Below are 18,551 nucleotides of genomic sequence, written 5' to 3'. Positions count from 1 at the left end.
CAACAGAACTATAGTCTGTATGACTACGGTCAACAGAACTATAGTCTATATGACTACGGTCAACAGAACTATAGTCTGTATGACTACGGTCAACAGAACTATAGTCTATATGACTACGGTCAACAGAACTATAGTCTATATGACTACGGTCAACAGAACTATAGTCTATATGACTACGGTCAACAGTAGTTCACTACAGGAGGCCCGTAAACATTCAAAAGGTTTTACACTGTGCCTTAGGAAAGCATTCAGTCCTCTTGACTTTTCCAAAAACGTTGCTACGTTACAGCCTTATTCTAAAATGGATAAAATAAAACACACAATAACCACACACAATAACCACACACAATAACCACACACAATAACCACACACAATAACCACACACAATAACCACACACAATAACCACACACAATAACCACACACAATAACCACACACAATAACCACACACAATAACCACACACAATAACATAACCACACACAATAACCACACACAATAACCACACACAATAACCACACACAATAACCACACACAATAACCACACACAATAACCACACACAATAACCCACACCAAAACGAGAAAGCGAAAGCAGTTTTCTAACCACACACAATAACCACACACAATAACCACACACAATAACCACACACAATAACCAATTTTTTCGAAAAAATAAAATAAAATAAAAGAATGATCTTATTTACATCAGTATTCAGACCCTTTTCTATGAGACTTGATCTCAGGTGCATCCTGTTTCCATTGATCATCCTTGAGATGTTTCTACAACTTGATTGGAGTCCACCTGTGGTACATTCTATTGATTGGTCATGATTAGGAAAGGCACACACCTGTCTATATGAAAGGTTCCACAGTTGACAGTGTATGTCAGAGAAAAAAACCCAAGCCATGTTGTGGTAGAAGGAATTGTCCGTAAAGCTCAGAGACAGGATTGTGTCGAGGCACAGATCTGGGGAAGGGTACCAAAACATTTCTGCAGCAATGAAGGACCCAGTGGCCCCATCATTCTTAAATGGAAGATGTTTGGAACCACCAAGACTCTTCCTAGAGCTGGCTGCCCGGCCAAACTGAGCAATCGGGGGGAGAAGGACCTTGGTCAGAGAGGTGACCAAGAACCTGATGGTCACTCTGACAGAGCTCCAGAGTTCCTCTGTGGAGATGGGAGAACCTTCCAGAAGGACAACCATCTCTGCAGTACTCCACCAATCAGACCTTTATGGTAGAGTGGCCAGACAGAAGCCACTCCTCAGTAAAAGACACATGACAGCCCGCTAGGAATTTGCCAAAAGGCACCTAAAGGACTCTCAGACCATGAGAAACAATATTCTCTGGTCTGATGAAACCAAGATTGAACTCTTTGGTCTGAATGCCATGCATTACGTCTGGAGGATATCTGGCACCATCCCTACGGTGAAGCATGGTGGTGGCACCATCCCTACGGTGAAGCATGGTGGTGGCACCATCCCTACAGTGAAGCATGGTGGTGGCAGCATCATGCTGTGGGGATGTTTTTCAGCGGCAGGGACTAGGAGACTAGTCAGGATCAAGGGAAAGATGAATGAAGCAAAGTACACAGAGATCCATGATGAAAACCAGGACCTCAGACTGGGGCGAAGGTTCACCTTCCAACAGGACCACGACCCTAAGCACACAGCCAAGACAACGCAGGTGTGGCTTCGGGACAAGTCACTGAATGTCCTTGTTGCCCAGCCGGCGCCCAGACTTGAACATTTCTGGAGAGACCTGAAAATAGCTGTGCAGCGACGCTCCCCATCCAACCTGACAGAGCTTCAGAGGATCTGCAGAGAAGAATGGGAGAAACTCCCCAAATACAGGTGTGCCAAGCTTGTAGCGTCATACCCAAGAAGACTCAAGGCTGTAATCTCTGCCAAAGTACTGAGTAAAGGGTCTGAATACTTATGTAAATGTGATATTTCAGTTTTTATTTGTAATAAATTAGCATTCTTTTTTTTTACTTCATCATTATGGGGTATTGTGTGTAGGTTGATGAGGGAAAAAATATTTTAATACATTTTAGAATAAGGCTGTAAATGTAACAAAGTGTGGAAAAAGTCAAGGGGTCTGAATATTTTCCTGAAGGCAATTTATGTGATCCCTCCTCTCTCTCCTCTCTCCCCCTCTCTCTCTCTCTCCCCATCTCCCTCCCTCTCTCCTTTCTCTCCCATCTCCCTCCCTCTCTCTCTCTCTCTCCCTCTCTCCTCTCTCCCCCCATCTCCCTCCCTCTCTCCTCTCTCTCCCTCTCTCCTCTCTCCCCCCCATCTCCCTCCCTCTCTCCTTTCTCTCCCATCTCCCTCCCTCTCTCTCTTTCTCCCCCCCCCCATCTCCTCCCTCTCTCCTTTCTCCCCCATCTCCCTCTCCTTTCTCTCCCCCATCTCCCTCCCTCTCTCCTTTCTCCCCCATCTCCCTCCCTCCCTCCCCCATCCTCCCTCTCCCCCCATCTCCCTCCCTCTCTCCTCTATCCCCCATCTCCCTCCCTCCCCCATCTCCTCTCTCCCCCATCTCCCTCCCTCTCTCCCATCTCCCTCCCTCTCTCCTTTCTCCCCCCATCTCCCCTCCCTCCCTCTCTCTCCCTCTCTCCCTACCATCTCCCCCCCTCTCTCCTCTATCCCCCATCTCCCTCCCTCTCTCCTTTCTCCCCCATCTCCCTCCCTCTCTCCTTTTCTCCCCCCTCTCCCTCCTTTCTCCCCCATCTCCCTCCCTCTCTCCCCTCCCCATCTCCCCCATCTCCCTCCCTCTCCTCCCTCTCTTTCCCCCATCTCCCTCCCTCTCTCCTTTCCCCCATCTCCCTCCCTCTCTCCTTTCTCCCCCATCTCCCTCCCTCTCTCCTTTCTCCCCCATCTCCCTCCCTCTCTCCCCCATCTCCCTCCCTCTCCAGTTAACCCGTTGTTGTATGTTTCTTAACGATCCCTTCTCCCCCGATCTTCCTTGTACTTGTTCTCCCCCATGAAGAGAACTCCACTCTTCCAGGTGTCTGTTCCATCTCCACCCTTACTCTTCTCAACCATCTGGTAGTTCTCCCTGTTCCAGTAGATCTCCCTAGCCTGGGCCATCAGAACTGGGATGTACCTATAGGACAACAGTTATATACCAGTAGATCTTAGCCTGGGTTATCTCCACTGGGATGTACCTATCTCCCATCTCCCTCCCTCTCTCCCCCACAACAGTTATATACCAGCAGATCTTATCCCTGGGTTATCAGCAACTCACGGGAGTGTTTCTTAACAGGACAAACCATGTTATATACCTCCTGTAGATCTTAGCTTCTGTCGATCAGAACTCCATGACCTCAGGACAACAGTTCTCCCTGTTCCAGTAGATCTTAGCCTGGGTTATCAGCACTGGGATGTACCTATCCCAGGACAACAGTTATATACCAGTAGATCTTAGCCTGGGTTATCAGCACTGGGATGTACCTACAGGACAGGACAGTTATATACCAGTAGATCTTAGCCTGGGTTATCAGCACTGGGATGTACCTACCAACAGTTATATACCAGTAGATCTTAGCCTGGGTTATCAGCACTGGGATGTACCTACAGGACAACAGTTATATACCAGTAGATCTTAGCCTGGGTTATCAGCACTGGGATGTACCTACAGGACAACAGTTATATACCAGTAGATCTTAGCCTGGGTTATCAGCACTGGGATGTACCTATAGGACAGGACAACAGTTATATACCAGCAGATCTTAGCCTGGGTTATCAGCACTGGGATGTACCTACAGGACAACAGTTATATACCAGTAGATCTTAGCCTGGGTTATCAGCACTGGGATGTACCTATAGGACAGGACAACAGTTATATACCAGTAGATCTTAGCCTGGGTTATCAGCACTGGGATGTACCTACAGGACAGGACAGCAGTTATATACCAGTAGATCTTAGCCTGGGTTATCAGCACTGGGATGTACCTACAGGACAACAGTTATATACCAGTAGATCTTAGCCTGGGTTATCAGCACTGGGATGTACCTACAGGACAGGACAACAGTTATATACCAGTAGATCTTAGCCTGGGTTATCAGCACTGGGATGTACCTACAGGACAGGACAACAGTTATATACCAGTAGATCTTAGCCTGGGTTATCAGCACTGGGATGTACCTACAGGATAGGACAACAGTTATATACCAGTAGCCCAATTTTTCAGTTTTTGATTTGTTAAAAAAGTTTGAAATATCCAATAAATGTCGTTCCACTTCATGATTGTGTCCCACTTGTTGTTGATTCTTCACAAAAAAATACAGTTTTATATCTTTATGTTTGAAGCCTGAAATGTGGCAAAAGGTCGCAAAGTTCAAGGGGGCCGAATACTTTCGCAAGGCACTGTATATAAACTGGAGTGGACTTATGGAAAGGCTCAGTAAGGCATGTTTTATAAATATATATATATATATATATATACACACTGGAGTGGACTCATGGAAAGGCTCAGTAAGAGTATAGTATATATATATATAAGTTAAGAGTTAAGTCCCGCAGCGTCAGCTCCCAACTTTTAAAGCAGGAACCCCTATAGCAGTAAATGTTAGCCTGGGGGAATCACCAATACAGAAGAAGAGGAGATACACCATTCAGACAACCAGACAGGGAGAAGGTCCAGACCAGCCACCAATCAGACAGGGAGAAGGTCCAGACCAGCCACCAATCAGACAGGGAGAAGGTCCAGACCAGCCACCAATCAGACAGGGAGAAGGTCCAGACCAGCCACCAATCAGACAGGGAGAAGATCCAGACCAGCCACCAATCAGACAGGGAGAAGGTCCAGACCAGCCACCAATCAGACAGGGAGAAGGTCCAGACCAGCCACCAATCAGACAGGGAGAAGGTCCAGACCAGCCACCAATCAGACAGGGAGAAGGTCCAGACCAGCCACCAATCAGACAGGGAGAAGGTCCAGACCAGCCACCAATCAGACAGGGAGAAGGTCCAGACCAGCCACCAATCAGACAGGGAGAAGGTCCAGACCAGCCACCAATCAGACAGGGAGAAGGTCCAGACCAGCCACCAATCAGGAAGGGAGAAGGTCCAGACCAGCCACCAATCAGACAGGGAGAAGGTCCAGACCAGCCACCAATCAGACAGGGAGAAGGTCCAGACCAGCCACCAATCAGGAAGGGAGAAGGTCCAGACCAGCCACCAATCAGACAGGGAGAAGGTCCAGACCAGCCACCAATCAGACAGGGAGAAGGTCCAGACCAGCCACCAATCAGGAAGGGAGAAGGTCCAGACCAGCCACCAATCAGACAGGGAGAAGGTCCAGACCAGCCACCAATCAGACAGGGAGAAGGTCCAGACCAGCCACCAATCAGACAGGGAGAAGGTCCAGACCAGCCACCAATCAGGAAGGGAGAAGGTCCAGACCAGCCACCAATCAGACAGGGAGAAGGTCCAGACCAGCCACCAATCAGACAGGGAGAAGGTCCAGACCAGCCACCAATCAGACAGGGAGAAGGTCCAGACCAGCCACCAATCAGGAAGGGAGAAGGTCCAGACCAGCCACCAATCAGACAGGGAGAAGGTCCAGACCAGCCACCAATCAGACAGGGAGAAGGTCCAGACCAGCCACCAATCAGGAAGGGAGAAGGTCCAGACCAGCCACCAATCAGACAGGGAGAAGGTCCAACCAGCCACCAATCAGACAGGGAGAAGGTCCAGACCAGCCACCAATCAGACAGGGAGAAGGTCCAGACCAGCCACCAATCAGACAGGGAGAAGGTCCAGACCAGCCACCAATCAGGAAGGGAGAAGATCAAGACCAGCCACCAATCAGGAAGGGAGAAGGTCCAGACCAGCCACCAATCAGACAGGGAGAAGGTCCAGACCAGCCACCAATCTGGAAGGGAGAAGGTCCAGACCAGCCACCAATCAGACAGGGAGAAGGTCCAGACCAGCCACCAATCAGACAGTGAGAATGTCCAGACCAGCCACCAATCAGACAGGGAGAAGGTCCAGACCAGCCACCAATCAGGGAAGAATAATGGACCAAAGTGACCAACCAGCAGAGTAGGTGAGGTAAGTCACCAATCAGGGAAGAGAAAGGTGAGACAAGCTACCAATCAGACAGGAGAATACTCGGTAGGGGCGGGGTCTACTCACTTCTCCACCATCTCATCGTAGTCCTGGAGGGTTTTCTTCAAGGCTTCGTTATCCCGGGCTAGTCTGGCTTCCTGTATCTGAGAGACAAAGATTACACACAGGTCACGGGCTAGTCTGGCTTCCTGTATCTGAGAGACAAAGATTACACACAGGTCACGGACTAGTCTGGCTTCCTGTATCTTAGAGACAAAGATAACACACAGGTCACGGGCTAGTCTGGCTTCCTGTATCTGAGAGACAAAGATTACACACAGGTCACGGACTAGTCTGGCTTCCTGTATCTGAGAGACAAAGATTACACACAGGTCACGGGCTAGTCTGGCTTCCTGTATCTCAGAGACAAAGACTACACACAGGTCACGGGCTAGTCTGGCTTCCTGTATCCTAGAGACAAAGATTACACACAGGTCACGGGCTAGCCTGGCTTCCTGTATCTTAGAGACAAAGACTACACACAGGTCACGGGCTAGTCTGGCTTCCTGTATCTTAGAGATAAAGACTACACACAGGTCACGGGCTAGTCTGGCTTCCTGTATCTTAGAGATAAAGACTACACACAGGTCACGGGCTAGTCTGGCTTCCTGTATCTTAGAGAGAGACTACACACAGGTCACAGGCTAGTTTGGCTTCCAGACAACATCAACAGGATAACATGATAACCAGACAACATCAACAGGATAACCAGACAACATCAACAGGATAACAGGATAACCAGACAACATCAACAGGATAACAGGATAACCAGACAACATCAACAGGATAACCAGACAACATCAACAGGATAACAGGATAACCAGACAACATCAACAGGATAACAGGATAACCAGACAACATCAACAGGATAACCAGACAACATCAACAGGATAACAGGATAACCAGACAACATCAACAGGATAACCAGACAACATCAACAGGATAACAGGATAACCAGACAACATCAACAGGATAACCAGACAACATCAACAGGATAACAGGATAACCAGACAACATCAACAGGATAACAGGATAACCAGACAACATCAACAGGATAACCAGACAACATCAACAGGATAACCAGACAACATCAACAGGATAACAGGATAACCAGACAACATCAACAGGATAACAGGATAACCAGACAACATCAACAGGATAACCAGACAACATCAACAGGATAACAGACAACATCAACAGGATAACCAGACAACATCAACAGGATAACAGGATAACCAGACAACATCAACAGGATAACCAGACAACATCAACAGGATAACCAGACAACATCAACAGGATAACCAGACAACATCAACAGGATAACAGGATAACCAGACAACATCAACATGATAACAGGATAACCAGACAACATCAACAGGATAACATGATAACCAGACAACATCAAAAGGATAACAGGATAACCAGACAACATCAACAGGATAACAGGATAACCAGACAACATCAACAGGATAACAGGATAACCAGACAACATCAACAGGATAACCAGACAACATCAACAGGATAACCAGACAACATCAACAGGATAACCAGACAACATCAACAGGATAACCAGACAACATCAACAGGATAACAGGATAACCAGACAACATCAACAGGATAACAGGATAACCAGACAACATCAACAGGATAACAGGATAACCAGACAACATCAACAGGATAACAGGATAACCAGACAACATCAACAGGATAACCAGACAACATCAACAGGATAACAGGATAACCAGACAACATCAAGACAGGATAAGAGGAGACAAGATTGTAACAATCAGCGTACCAGGATCTGTCAACCAGGATAATCCAGACAAACTTCAACAGGATAGACAGGTCAAACCAGCCAGAGACAATCAGAGACAGGAATAACATTAACCAGACAACATCACAGGATAGGTCCAGACAACAATCACACAGGAGAACGGATCTGCAGACCACTGGTTCAGGATAACCAGCCACCAATCAGACAGGAGAACAGGTCAGACCAGCCACCAATCAGACAGGGAAAGGTAGACCAGCCACCAATCAGACAGGAGAAGGTAACCAGACCAGCCACCAATAACTAGACAATGATTAGTACTAGGATAACCAGACAATTAGTACAGGAAACCAGAAGATCAACAGGATTAACCAGGTAATCAGGTACAGGATAGTACAGGATAGACCAGTATAACAATCAGTACAGGAGTAGGTAGACAATTAGTAATCAGGAAGGGAGAAGGTCAACAGGATAACCAGACAACATCAACAGGGAAAGGATAGGTAGTATCAACAGTGATCCAGACCAGCATCAGGATAACCAGGGATTAGTCAACAGGAGACACCAATCAGGGAAGAGACAACATCAAAGTACCAGACAACAGTAGTAGGAGTAAGGATAAGTACTAGAAGTAGGAGTAAGAGATTAACTAGACAGTAGGTATACCAGATCAGGCACAGGAGACATTACACTAGAGGGAGGTAGTATAGTGATTAGTCTAGGATAACCAGACATCTCATTAGTATAACCAGACAACAGGTCAGGTATTAGTACTGGCTTCCTGTATAGAACAGGATAGTGATTAGTACTAGACAGTAAAGGTTAGACAGGAACAGGATAACAGGATTAGTACTCATCAGAGGTACAAAGATTACATACAGGTAACGGGATAGTCTGTTTCCAGTATTAGACTAGACAAAGGATTACCAGACACAGGTCAACAGGACTAACAGGATTAGTACATCAGTAGAGATAAGAGATTAACTAGGTAACAGGTCACAGGGTGAGACTGGCATCAACTGGATAACAGGATAACTAGAGACAAAGGATTACACAACAGGTCAGGATAGTATGGGGATTAGTACTAGGTAGGATAAAGATTACATCATGGTAACCAGATTAGTATCTTCCTGGATAACAGAGATAAAGACAACACAGGCAGTAGGATAACAGGGCTAGTTAGGCTAGGTAGTATAAAGACAACATCACAGGATAACCAGGTAGTATCAACCTGATAACTTAGAGATAAAGACAACATCAGGATAACCAGACAACATCAACAGGATAACAGGATAACCAGACAACATCACTAGGATAACAGGATAACCAGGCAACATAGGATAAAGACAACATTAACAGGATAACAGGAGTAACCAGATTAGTACTATCAACAGGATAACCAGACAAGGTCAACAGGATAACAGGATAACCAGACAACATCAACAGGATAACAGGATAACCAGACAACATCAACAGGATAACCAGACAACATCAACAGGATAACAGGATAACAGGATAACATCAGACAGGATAACAGGATAACCAGACAACATCAACAGGATAACCAGACAACATCAACAGGATAACAGATAACAGTGGTTAGATAACTAGGTAGTATAACAGGATAACCAGACAACATCAACAGGATAACCAGACAACATCAACAGGATAACAGGATAACCAGACAACATCAACAGGATAACCAGACAACATCAACAGGATAACCAGAACATCAACAGGATAACCAGACAACATCAACAGGATAACAGGATAACCAGACAACATCAACAGGATAACCAGACAACATCAACAGGATAACCAGACAACATCAACAGGATAACAGGATAACCAGACAACATCAACAGGATAACAGGATAACCAGACAACATCAACAGGATAACCAGACAACATCAACAGGATAACCAGACAACATCAACAGGATAACCAGACAACATCAACAGGATAACAGGATAACCAGACAACATCAACAGGATAACCAGACAACATCAACAGGATAACCAGACAACATCAACAGGATAACCAGACAACATCAACAGGATAACAGGATAACCAGACAACATCAACAGGATAACAAATTGGTGATAACATCAGACAACATCAGTGGATAACAGGATAACCAGACAACATCAACAGGATAACCAGACAACATCAACAGGATAACCAGACAACATCAACAGGATAACAGGATAACCAGACAAATCAAGTAGGTAGTATAGTGATTAGAACAGGATAACAGGATAACCAGACAACATCAACAGGATAACCAGACAACATCAACAGGATAACCAGACAACATCAACAGGATAACCAGACAACATCAACAGGATAACAGGATAACCAGACAACATCAACAGGATAACCAGACAACATCAACAGGATAACAGGATAACCAGACAACATCAACAGGATAACAGGATAACCAGACAACATCAACAGGATAACCAGACAACATCAACAGGATAACCAGACAACATCGGAAGACAGAGAGAGAGTAGAGGAGACTGGAAGATTGTAACCTGTTTGGTCAGCTATGGTAGTTGATCTGTCAACTAGGCGTTCATCTCATCAAACTTCCTGAAGGCCTAGGTTGGTCAAACACAACAGAGACATGATCAGAGACAGGAATATTTACCTCATAATATACAAAGAGCAGCAACAATGACACAGGACTTTAACGTCTCTGCAATGTAGAGGACTGGTTCATTACATTGTGGAACATTCAGGTCACTGGCTAAAACATGAGACATATGTGTGTAGTAGTGGTGTGTTTAATGCTACAGATGGTTTATGCTAGTAGAGAATGATTAGTACTAGAGAGTAGGTAGTATAGAGTGATTAGTACTAGGTAATGGGTAGTAGAGAATGATTAGTACTAGGTAGTAGGTAGTATAGTGATCAGTACTAGAGAGTAGGTAGTATAGAGTGATTAGTACTAGACAGTAGGTAGTATAGAGTGATTAGTACTAGAGTAGTAGGTAGTATAGTGATTAGTACTAGGTAGTAGGTAGTATAGTGATTAGTAATAGAGAGTAGGTAGTATAGAGTGATTAGTACTAGACAGTAGGTAGTACACAGTTATTAGTACTAGGTAGTAGGTAGGTATGGAGTGATTAGTACTAGAGTAGTAGGTAGTATAGAGTGATTAGTACTAGACAGTAGGTAGTACACAGTTATTAGTACTAGTAGGCAGTAGGTAGTATAGGGTGATTAGTACTAGAGAGTAGGTAGTATAGTGATTAGTACTAGAGTAGTAGGTAGTATAGAGTGATTAGTACTAGAGTAGTAGGTAGTATAGAGTGATTAGTACTAGGAGTAGGTAGTATAGAGTGATTAGTACTAGACAGTAGGTAGTACACAGTTATTAGTACTAGGGCAGTAGGTAGTATAGGGTGATTAGTACTAGAGTAGTAGGTAGTATAGAGTGATTAGTACTAGGTAGGTAGTATAGGTGATTAGTACTAGGTAGTAGGTAGTATAGAGTGATTAGTACTAGGTAGTAGGTAGTATAGAGTGATTAGTACTAGGTAGTAGGTAGTATAGAGTGATTAGTACTAGACAGTAGGTAGTATGGGGTTATTAGTACTAGGTAGTAGGTAGTATATACAGTGATTAGTACTAGGTAGTAGGTAGTATAGAGTGATTAGTACTAGGTAGTAGGTAGTATACAGTGATTAGTACTAGGTAGTAGGTAGTATAGATTGATTAGTACTAGGTAGTAGGGAATATGGGGTGATTAGTACTAGGTAGTAGGTAGTATAGTGATTAGTACTAGGTAGTAGGTGTATGGGGTGATTATTACTAGGTAGTAGGTGGTATAGGGTGATTAGTACTAGGTAGTAGGTAGTATAGTAGTGATTAGTACTAGGTAGTAGGTGGTATAGAGTGATTATTACTAGGTAGTAGGTTGTATACAGTTATTAGTATTAGGTAGTATAGGGTGATTATTACTAGGAGTAGGTAGTATAGAGTGATTAGTACTAGGTAGTAGGTTGTATACAGTTATTAGTACTAGGTAGTAGGTAGTATAGGGTGATTAGTACTAGGTAGTAGGTAGTATAAGTGATTAGTACTAGGTAGTAGGCAGTATAGGGTGATTAGTACTAGGTAGTAGGTGGTATAGTGATTAGTACTAGGTAGTAGGCAGTATAGTGATTAGTACTAGGTAGTAGGTAGTATAGTGATTAGTACTAGACAGTAGGTAGTGCACAGTTATTAGTACTAGGTCGTATGGAGTATGGGGTGATTAGTACTAGGTAGTAGGGAGTATAGTGATAGAACTAGGTAGTAGGTAGTATGGGGTGATTATTACTAGAGAGTAGGTAGTATAAAGTGGTTAGTACTAGGTAGTAGGTAGTATAGTGATTAGAACTAGGTAGTAGGTAGTATAGTGATTAGTACTAGGTAGTAGGTAGTATAGAGTGATTAGTACTAGGTAGTAGGTAATATAGAGTGATTAGTACTAGGTAGTATAGTGATTAGTACTAGGTAGTAGGTAGTATAGAGTGATTAGTACTAGGTAGTAGGTAGTATAGTGATTAGTACTAGGTAGTAGGTAGTATAGTGATTAGAACTAGGTAGTAGGTAGTATAGGGTGATTAGTACTAGGTAGTAGGTAATATAGAGAGATTAGTACTAGGTAGTATAGTGATTAGTAGTACTAGGTAGTAGGTAATATAGAGTGATTAGTACTAGGTAGTATAGTGATTAGTACTAGGTAGTAGGTAGTATAGAGTGATTAGTACTAGGTAGTAGGTAGTATATAGTGATTAGTACTAGTAGTAGGTAGTATAGTGATTAGTACTAGGCAGTAGGTAGTATAGAGTGATTAGTACATTTACACATTTAAGTCATTTAGCAGACGCTCTTATCCAGAGCGACTTACAAATTGGTGCATTCACCTTATGACATCCAGTGGAACAGTCACTTTACAATAGTGCATCTAAATCTTAAAGGGGGGGGGGGGGTGAGAGGGAATACTTATCCTATCCTAGGTATTCCTTAAAGAGGTGGGGTAGTACTAGGTAGTAGGTAGTATAGTGATTAGAACTAGGTAGTAGGTAGTATAAAGTGATTACTACTAGGTAGTAGGTGGTACAGGGTGATTATTACTAGATAGTGGGTAGTATAGGGTGATTAGTACTAGGTAGTAGGTGGTACAGGGTGATTAGTACTAGGTAGTAGGTGGTACAGGGTGATTCTTACGAGGTAGTAGATAGTATAGAGTGATTAGTACTAGGTAGTAGGTAGTATGGGGTGATTAGTACTAGGTAGTAGGTAGTATAAAGTGATTAGTACTAGGTAGTAGGTAGTATGGAGTGATTAGTACTAGGTAGTAGGTAGTATGGGGTGATTAGTACTAGGTAGTAGGTAGTATAAAGTGATTAGTACTAGGTAGTAGGTAGTATGGAGTGATTAGTACTAGGTAGTAGGTAGTATAGAGTGATTAGTACTAGGTAGTAGGTAGTATAGAGTGATTAGTACTAGGTAGTAGGGGGTGATTAGTACTAGGTAGTAGGTAGTATAGAGTGATTAGTACTAGGTAGTAGGTGGTATAAAGTGATTAGTACTAGGTAGTATGGGGTGATTAGTACTAGGTAGTAGGTAGTATAAAGTGATTAGTACTAGGTAGTAGGTAGTATAGAGTGATTAGTACTAGGTAGTAGGTGGTATAGAGTGATTAGTACTAGGTAGTAGGTAGTATGGGGTGATTAGTACTAGGTAGTAGGTAGTATAAAGTGATTAGTACTAGGTAGTAGGTAGTATAGAGTGATTAGTACTAGGTAGTAGGTAGTATAGTGTGATTAGTACTAGGTAGGTAGTATAGAGTAGTACTAGGTAGTAGGTAGTATAGAGTGATTAGTACTAGGTAGTAGGTAGTATAGAGTGATTAGTACTAGGTAGTAGGTGGTACAGGGTGATTAGTACTAGGTAGTAGGTGGTATAGAATGATTAGTACTAGGTAGTAGGTGGTACAGTGTGATTAGTACTAGGTAGTAGGTGGTATAGAGTGATTAGTACTAGGTAGTAGGTAGTATAGAGTGATTAGTACTAGGTAGTATAGAGTGATTAGTACTAGGTAGTAGGTAGTATGGAGTGATTAGTACTAGGTAGTAGGTAGTATAGAGTGATTAGTACTAGGTAGTAGGTAGTATAGAGTGATTAGTACTAGGTAGTAGGGGGTGATTAGTACTAGGTAGTAGGTAGTATAGAGTGATTAGTACTAGGTAGTAGGTGGTATAAAGTGATTAGTACTAGGTAGTATGGGGTGATTAGTACTAGGTAGTAGGTAGTATAAAGTGATTAGTACTAGGTAGTAGGTAGTATAGAGTGATTAGTACTAGGTAGTAGGTGGTATAGAGTGATTAGTACTAGGTAGTAGGTAGTATGGGGTGATTAGTACTAGGTAGTAGGTAGTATAAAGTGATTAGTACTAGGTAGTAGGTAGTATAGAGTGATTAGTACTAGGTAGTAGGTAGTATAGTGTGATTAGTACTAGGTAGTAGGTAGTATAGAGTGATTAGTACTAGGTAGTAGGTAGTATAGAGTGATTAGTACTAGGTAGTAGGTAGTATAGAGTGATTAGTACTAGGTAGTAGGTGGTACAGGGTGATTAGTACTAGGTAGTAGGTGGTATAGAGTGATTAGTACTAGGTAGTAGGTGGTACAGTGTGATTAGTACTAGGTAGTAGGTACTAGGTAGTAGAGTGGTATAGAGTGATTAGTACTAGGTAGTAGGTAGTATAGAGTAGATTAGTACTAGGTAGTATAGAGTGATTAGTACTAGGTAGTAGGTAGTATGGAGTGATTAGTACTAGGTAGTAGGTAGTATAGAGTGATTAGTACTAGGTAGTAGGTAGTATAGAGTGATTAGTACTAGGTAGTAGGTGGTATAGAGTGATTAGTACTAGGTAGTAGGTGGTATACAGTGATTAGTACTAGGTAGTAGGTGGTATAGAGTGATTAGTACTAGGTAGTAGGTAGTATAACAGTGATTAGTACTAGGTAGTAGGTACTAGTATATACAGTGATTAGTACTAGGTAGTAGGTAGTAGGTAGTATAGTGATTAGTACTAGGTAGTAGGTGGTATGAGTGATTAGTACTAGGTAGTAGGTAGTATAGAGTGATTAGTACTAGGTAGTAGGTTAGTACTAGTAGTAGGTAGTATAGTGATTAGTATTAGTACTAGGTAGTAGGTAGGTATAGATGATTAGTACTAGGTAGTAGGTAGTATAGAGTGATTAGTACTAGGTAGTAGGTAGTATAGAGTAGATTAGATTAGTACTAGGTAGTAGGTAGTATAGTGATTAGTACTAGGTAGTAGGTAGTATAGAGTGATTAGTACTAGGTAGTAGGTAGTATAGAGATTAGTACTAGGTAGTAGGTGGTATAGAGTGATTAGTACTAGGTAGTAGGTAGTATAGTGATTAGTACTAGACAGTAGGTAGTATAGAGTGATTAGTACTAGGTAGTAGGTAGTATAGAGTGATTAGTACTAGGTAGTAGGTAGTATAGAGTATGATTAGTACTAGGTAGATTACAGTATAACAGTAGGTAGTATAGTGATTAGTACTAGGTAGTAGGTAGTATAGAGTGATTAGTACTAGGTAGTAGGTAGTATAGAGTGATTAGTACTAGGTAGTAGGTAGTATAGTACTAGTAGATTAGTACTAGGTAGTAGGTAGTATAGAGTGATTAGTACTAGGTAGTAGGTAGTATAGAGTGATTAGTACTAGGTAGTAGGTGGTATAGAGTGATTAGTACTAGGTAGTAGGTGGTATAGTGATTAGTACTAGGTTGTAGGTAGTATAGTGATTAGTACTAGGTAGTAGGTGTATAGAGTGATTAGTACTAGGTAGTAGGTAGTATAGAGTGATTAGTACTAGGTAGTAGGTAGAGTATAGTGATTAGTACTAGGTAGTAGGTAGTATAGAGTGATTAGTACTAGGTAGTAGGTGGTATAGAGTGATTAGTACTAGGTAGTAGGTGGTACAGGTGTAACTAGGTGTGTAGTGTAGTATAGAGTGAGCTGTACTAGGTCAACATAGGCGTAGAAACTCATACAGATACTAACAGTAGAGACCACAGTAGATAACTGTTTATTACATAGCAGGAGAGTAGGACCAGAAAATGAATTGGGGATACAGTAGCAAGAACAGGATTTATATAGAGGTCTTTCAATCTAGAACAGGATTTATATAGAGGTCTTTCAATCTAGTAACAGGATTTATATAGAGGTCTATCAATCCAGTAACAGGATTTATATAGAGGTCTTTCAATCCCACAGGATTTATGTAGAGGTCTTTCAATCCAGAACAGGATTTATATAGAGTCTTTCAATAGAACAGGATGTATATAGAGGTACAGTAATACAGTAGAGTACAGTATACATCACTTCAGAGTCAGATAACATGATACTTTTGAGTAGTAGAGTACTATACAGTGACTACAGTAGAGTAGTATAACAGTAGAGTACAATAACAGTAGGGACCTATAACAGTGAGTACAGTAGTAGTACAGTATAACAGTAGGTGAGGTGTGCATTCTCTGCCATCACATCAGCAGCCAGATCAAAATACTGAGACAGAGACAGAGAGTATAGTAGATATACAGTAGAGTACAGTAGAGTACAGTAGATATACAGTAGAGTACAGTATAACAGTAGAGTACAGTATAACAGTAGGTGAGGTGTGCATTCTCTGCCATCACATCAGCAGCCAGATCAAAATACTGAGACAGAGACAGAGAGTATAGTAGATATACAGTAGTAGAGTACAGTAGAGTACAGTAGAGTACAGTAGATATACAGTAGAGTACAGTATAACAGTAGAGTACAGTATAACAGTAGGTGAGGTGTGCATTCTCTGCCATCACATCAGCAGCCAGATCAAAATACTGAGACAGAGACAGAGAGTATAGTAGATATACAGTAGTAGAGTACAGTAGAGTACAGTAGTAGAGTACAGTAGAGTACAGTATAACAGTAGAGTACAGTATAACAGTAGAGTACAGTATAACAGTAGGTGAGGTGTGCATTCTCTGCCATCACATCAGCAGCCAGATCAAAATACTGAGACAGAGACAGAGAGTATAGTAGATATACAGTAGTAGAGTACAGTAGAGTACAGTAGAGTACAGTAGATATACAGTAGAGTACAGTATAACAGTAGGTGAGGTGTGCATTCTCTGCCATCACATCAGCAGCCAGATCAAAATACTGAGACAGAGACAGAGAGTATAGTAGATATACAGTAGAGTACAGTAGAGTACAGTAGAGTACAGTATAACAGTAGAGTACAGTATAACAGTAGAGTACAGTATAACAGTAGAGTACAGTATAACAGTAGAGTACAGTAGAGTACAGTATAACAGTAGAGTACAGTAGAGTACAGTATAACAGTAGAGTACAGTATAACAGTAGAGTACAGTATAACAGTAGAGTACAGTATAACAGTAGAGTACAGTAGAGTACAGTAGAGTACAGTATAACAGTAGAGTACAGTATAACAGTAGAGTACAGTAGAGTACAGTAGAGTACAGTATAACAGTAGAGTACAGTATAACAGTAGAGTACAGTATAACAGTAGAGTACAGTATAACAGTAGAGTACAGTAGAGTACAGTAGAGTACAGTATAACAGTAGAGTACAGTAGAGTACAGTAGAGTACAGTAGAGTACAGTAGAGTACAGTATAACAGTAGAGTACAGTATAACAGTAGAGTACAGTATAACAGTAGAGTACAGTATAACAGTAGAGTACAGTAGAGTACAGTATAACAGTAGAGTACAGTATAACAGTAGAGTACAGTAGAGTACAGTATAACAGTAGAGTACAGTATAACAGTAGAGTACAGTATAACAGTAGAGTACAGTATAACAGTAGAGTACAGTAGAGTACAGTAGAGTACAGTATAACAGTAGAGTACAGTATAACAGTAGAGTACAGTAGATATACAGTAGATTACAGTATAACAGTAGAGTACAGTATAACAGTAGAGTACAGTATAACAGTATACAGTAGAGTACAGTATAACAGTAGAGTACAGTATAACAGTAGAGTACAGTATAACAGTAGAGTACAGTATAACAGTAGAGTACAGTAGAGTACAGTAGAGTACAGTATAACAGTAGAGTACAGTATAACAGTAGAGTACAGTATAACAGTAGAGTACAGTATAACAGTAGAGTACAGTAGATATACAGTAGATTACAGTATAACAGTAGAGTACAGTATAACAGTAGGTGAGGTGTGCATTCTCTGCCATCACATCAGCAGCCAGATCAAAATACTGAGACAGAGACAGAGTATAGTAGATATACAGTAGTAGAGTACAGTAGAGTACAGTAGAGTACAGTAGAGTACAGTAGAGTACAGTATAACAGTAGAGTACAGTATAACAGTAGAGTACAGTATAACAGTAGAGTACAGTATAACAGTAGAGTACAGTATAACAGTAGAGTACAGTATAACAGTAGAGTACAGTAGAGTACAGTAGAGTACAGTATAACAGTAGAGTACAGTATAACAGTAGAGTACAGTAGAGTACAGTATAACAGTAGAGTACAGTATAACAGTAGAGTACAGTATAACAGTAGAGTACAGTAGAGTACAGTAGAGTACAGTATAACAGTAGAGTACAGTATAACA

The 18,551-nt window shown here is 42.0% G+C and overlaps 1 pseudogene; it reads right to left on the bottom strand.

Moving 5' to 3' along the window:
* Positions 1-18,551, bottom strand: part of LOC124018609 — a 45,138-nt pseudogene that overhangs the window by 8,264 nt on the left and 18,323 nt on the right.

The sequence above is a fragment of the Oncorhynchus gorbuscha genome, unplaced genomic scaffold (genome assembly GCF_021184085.1).
Source record: "Oncorhynchus gorbuscha isolate QuinsamMale2020 ecotype Even-year unplaced genomic scaffold, OgorEven_v1.0 Un_scaffold_551, whole genome shotgun sequence".
Classification (NCBI taxonomy): Eukaryota; Metazoa; Chordata; class Actinopteri; order Salmoniformes; family Salmonidae; genus Oncorhynchus; species Oncorhynchus gorbuscha.
The sequence above is the reverse complement of the archived record's forward strand: the minus strand, read 5'-3'. Positions and strand labels throughout refer to the sequence as shown.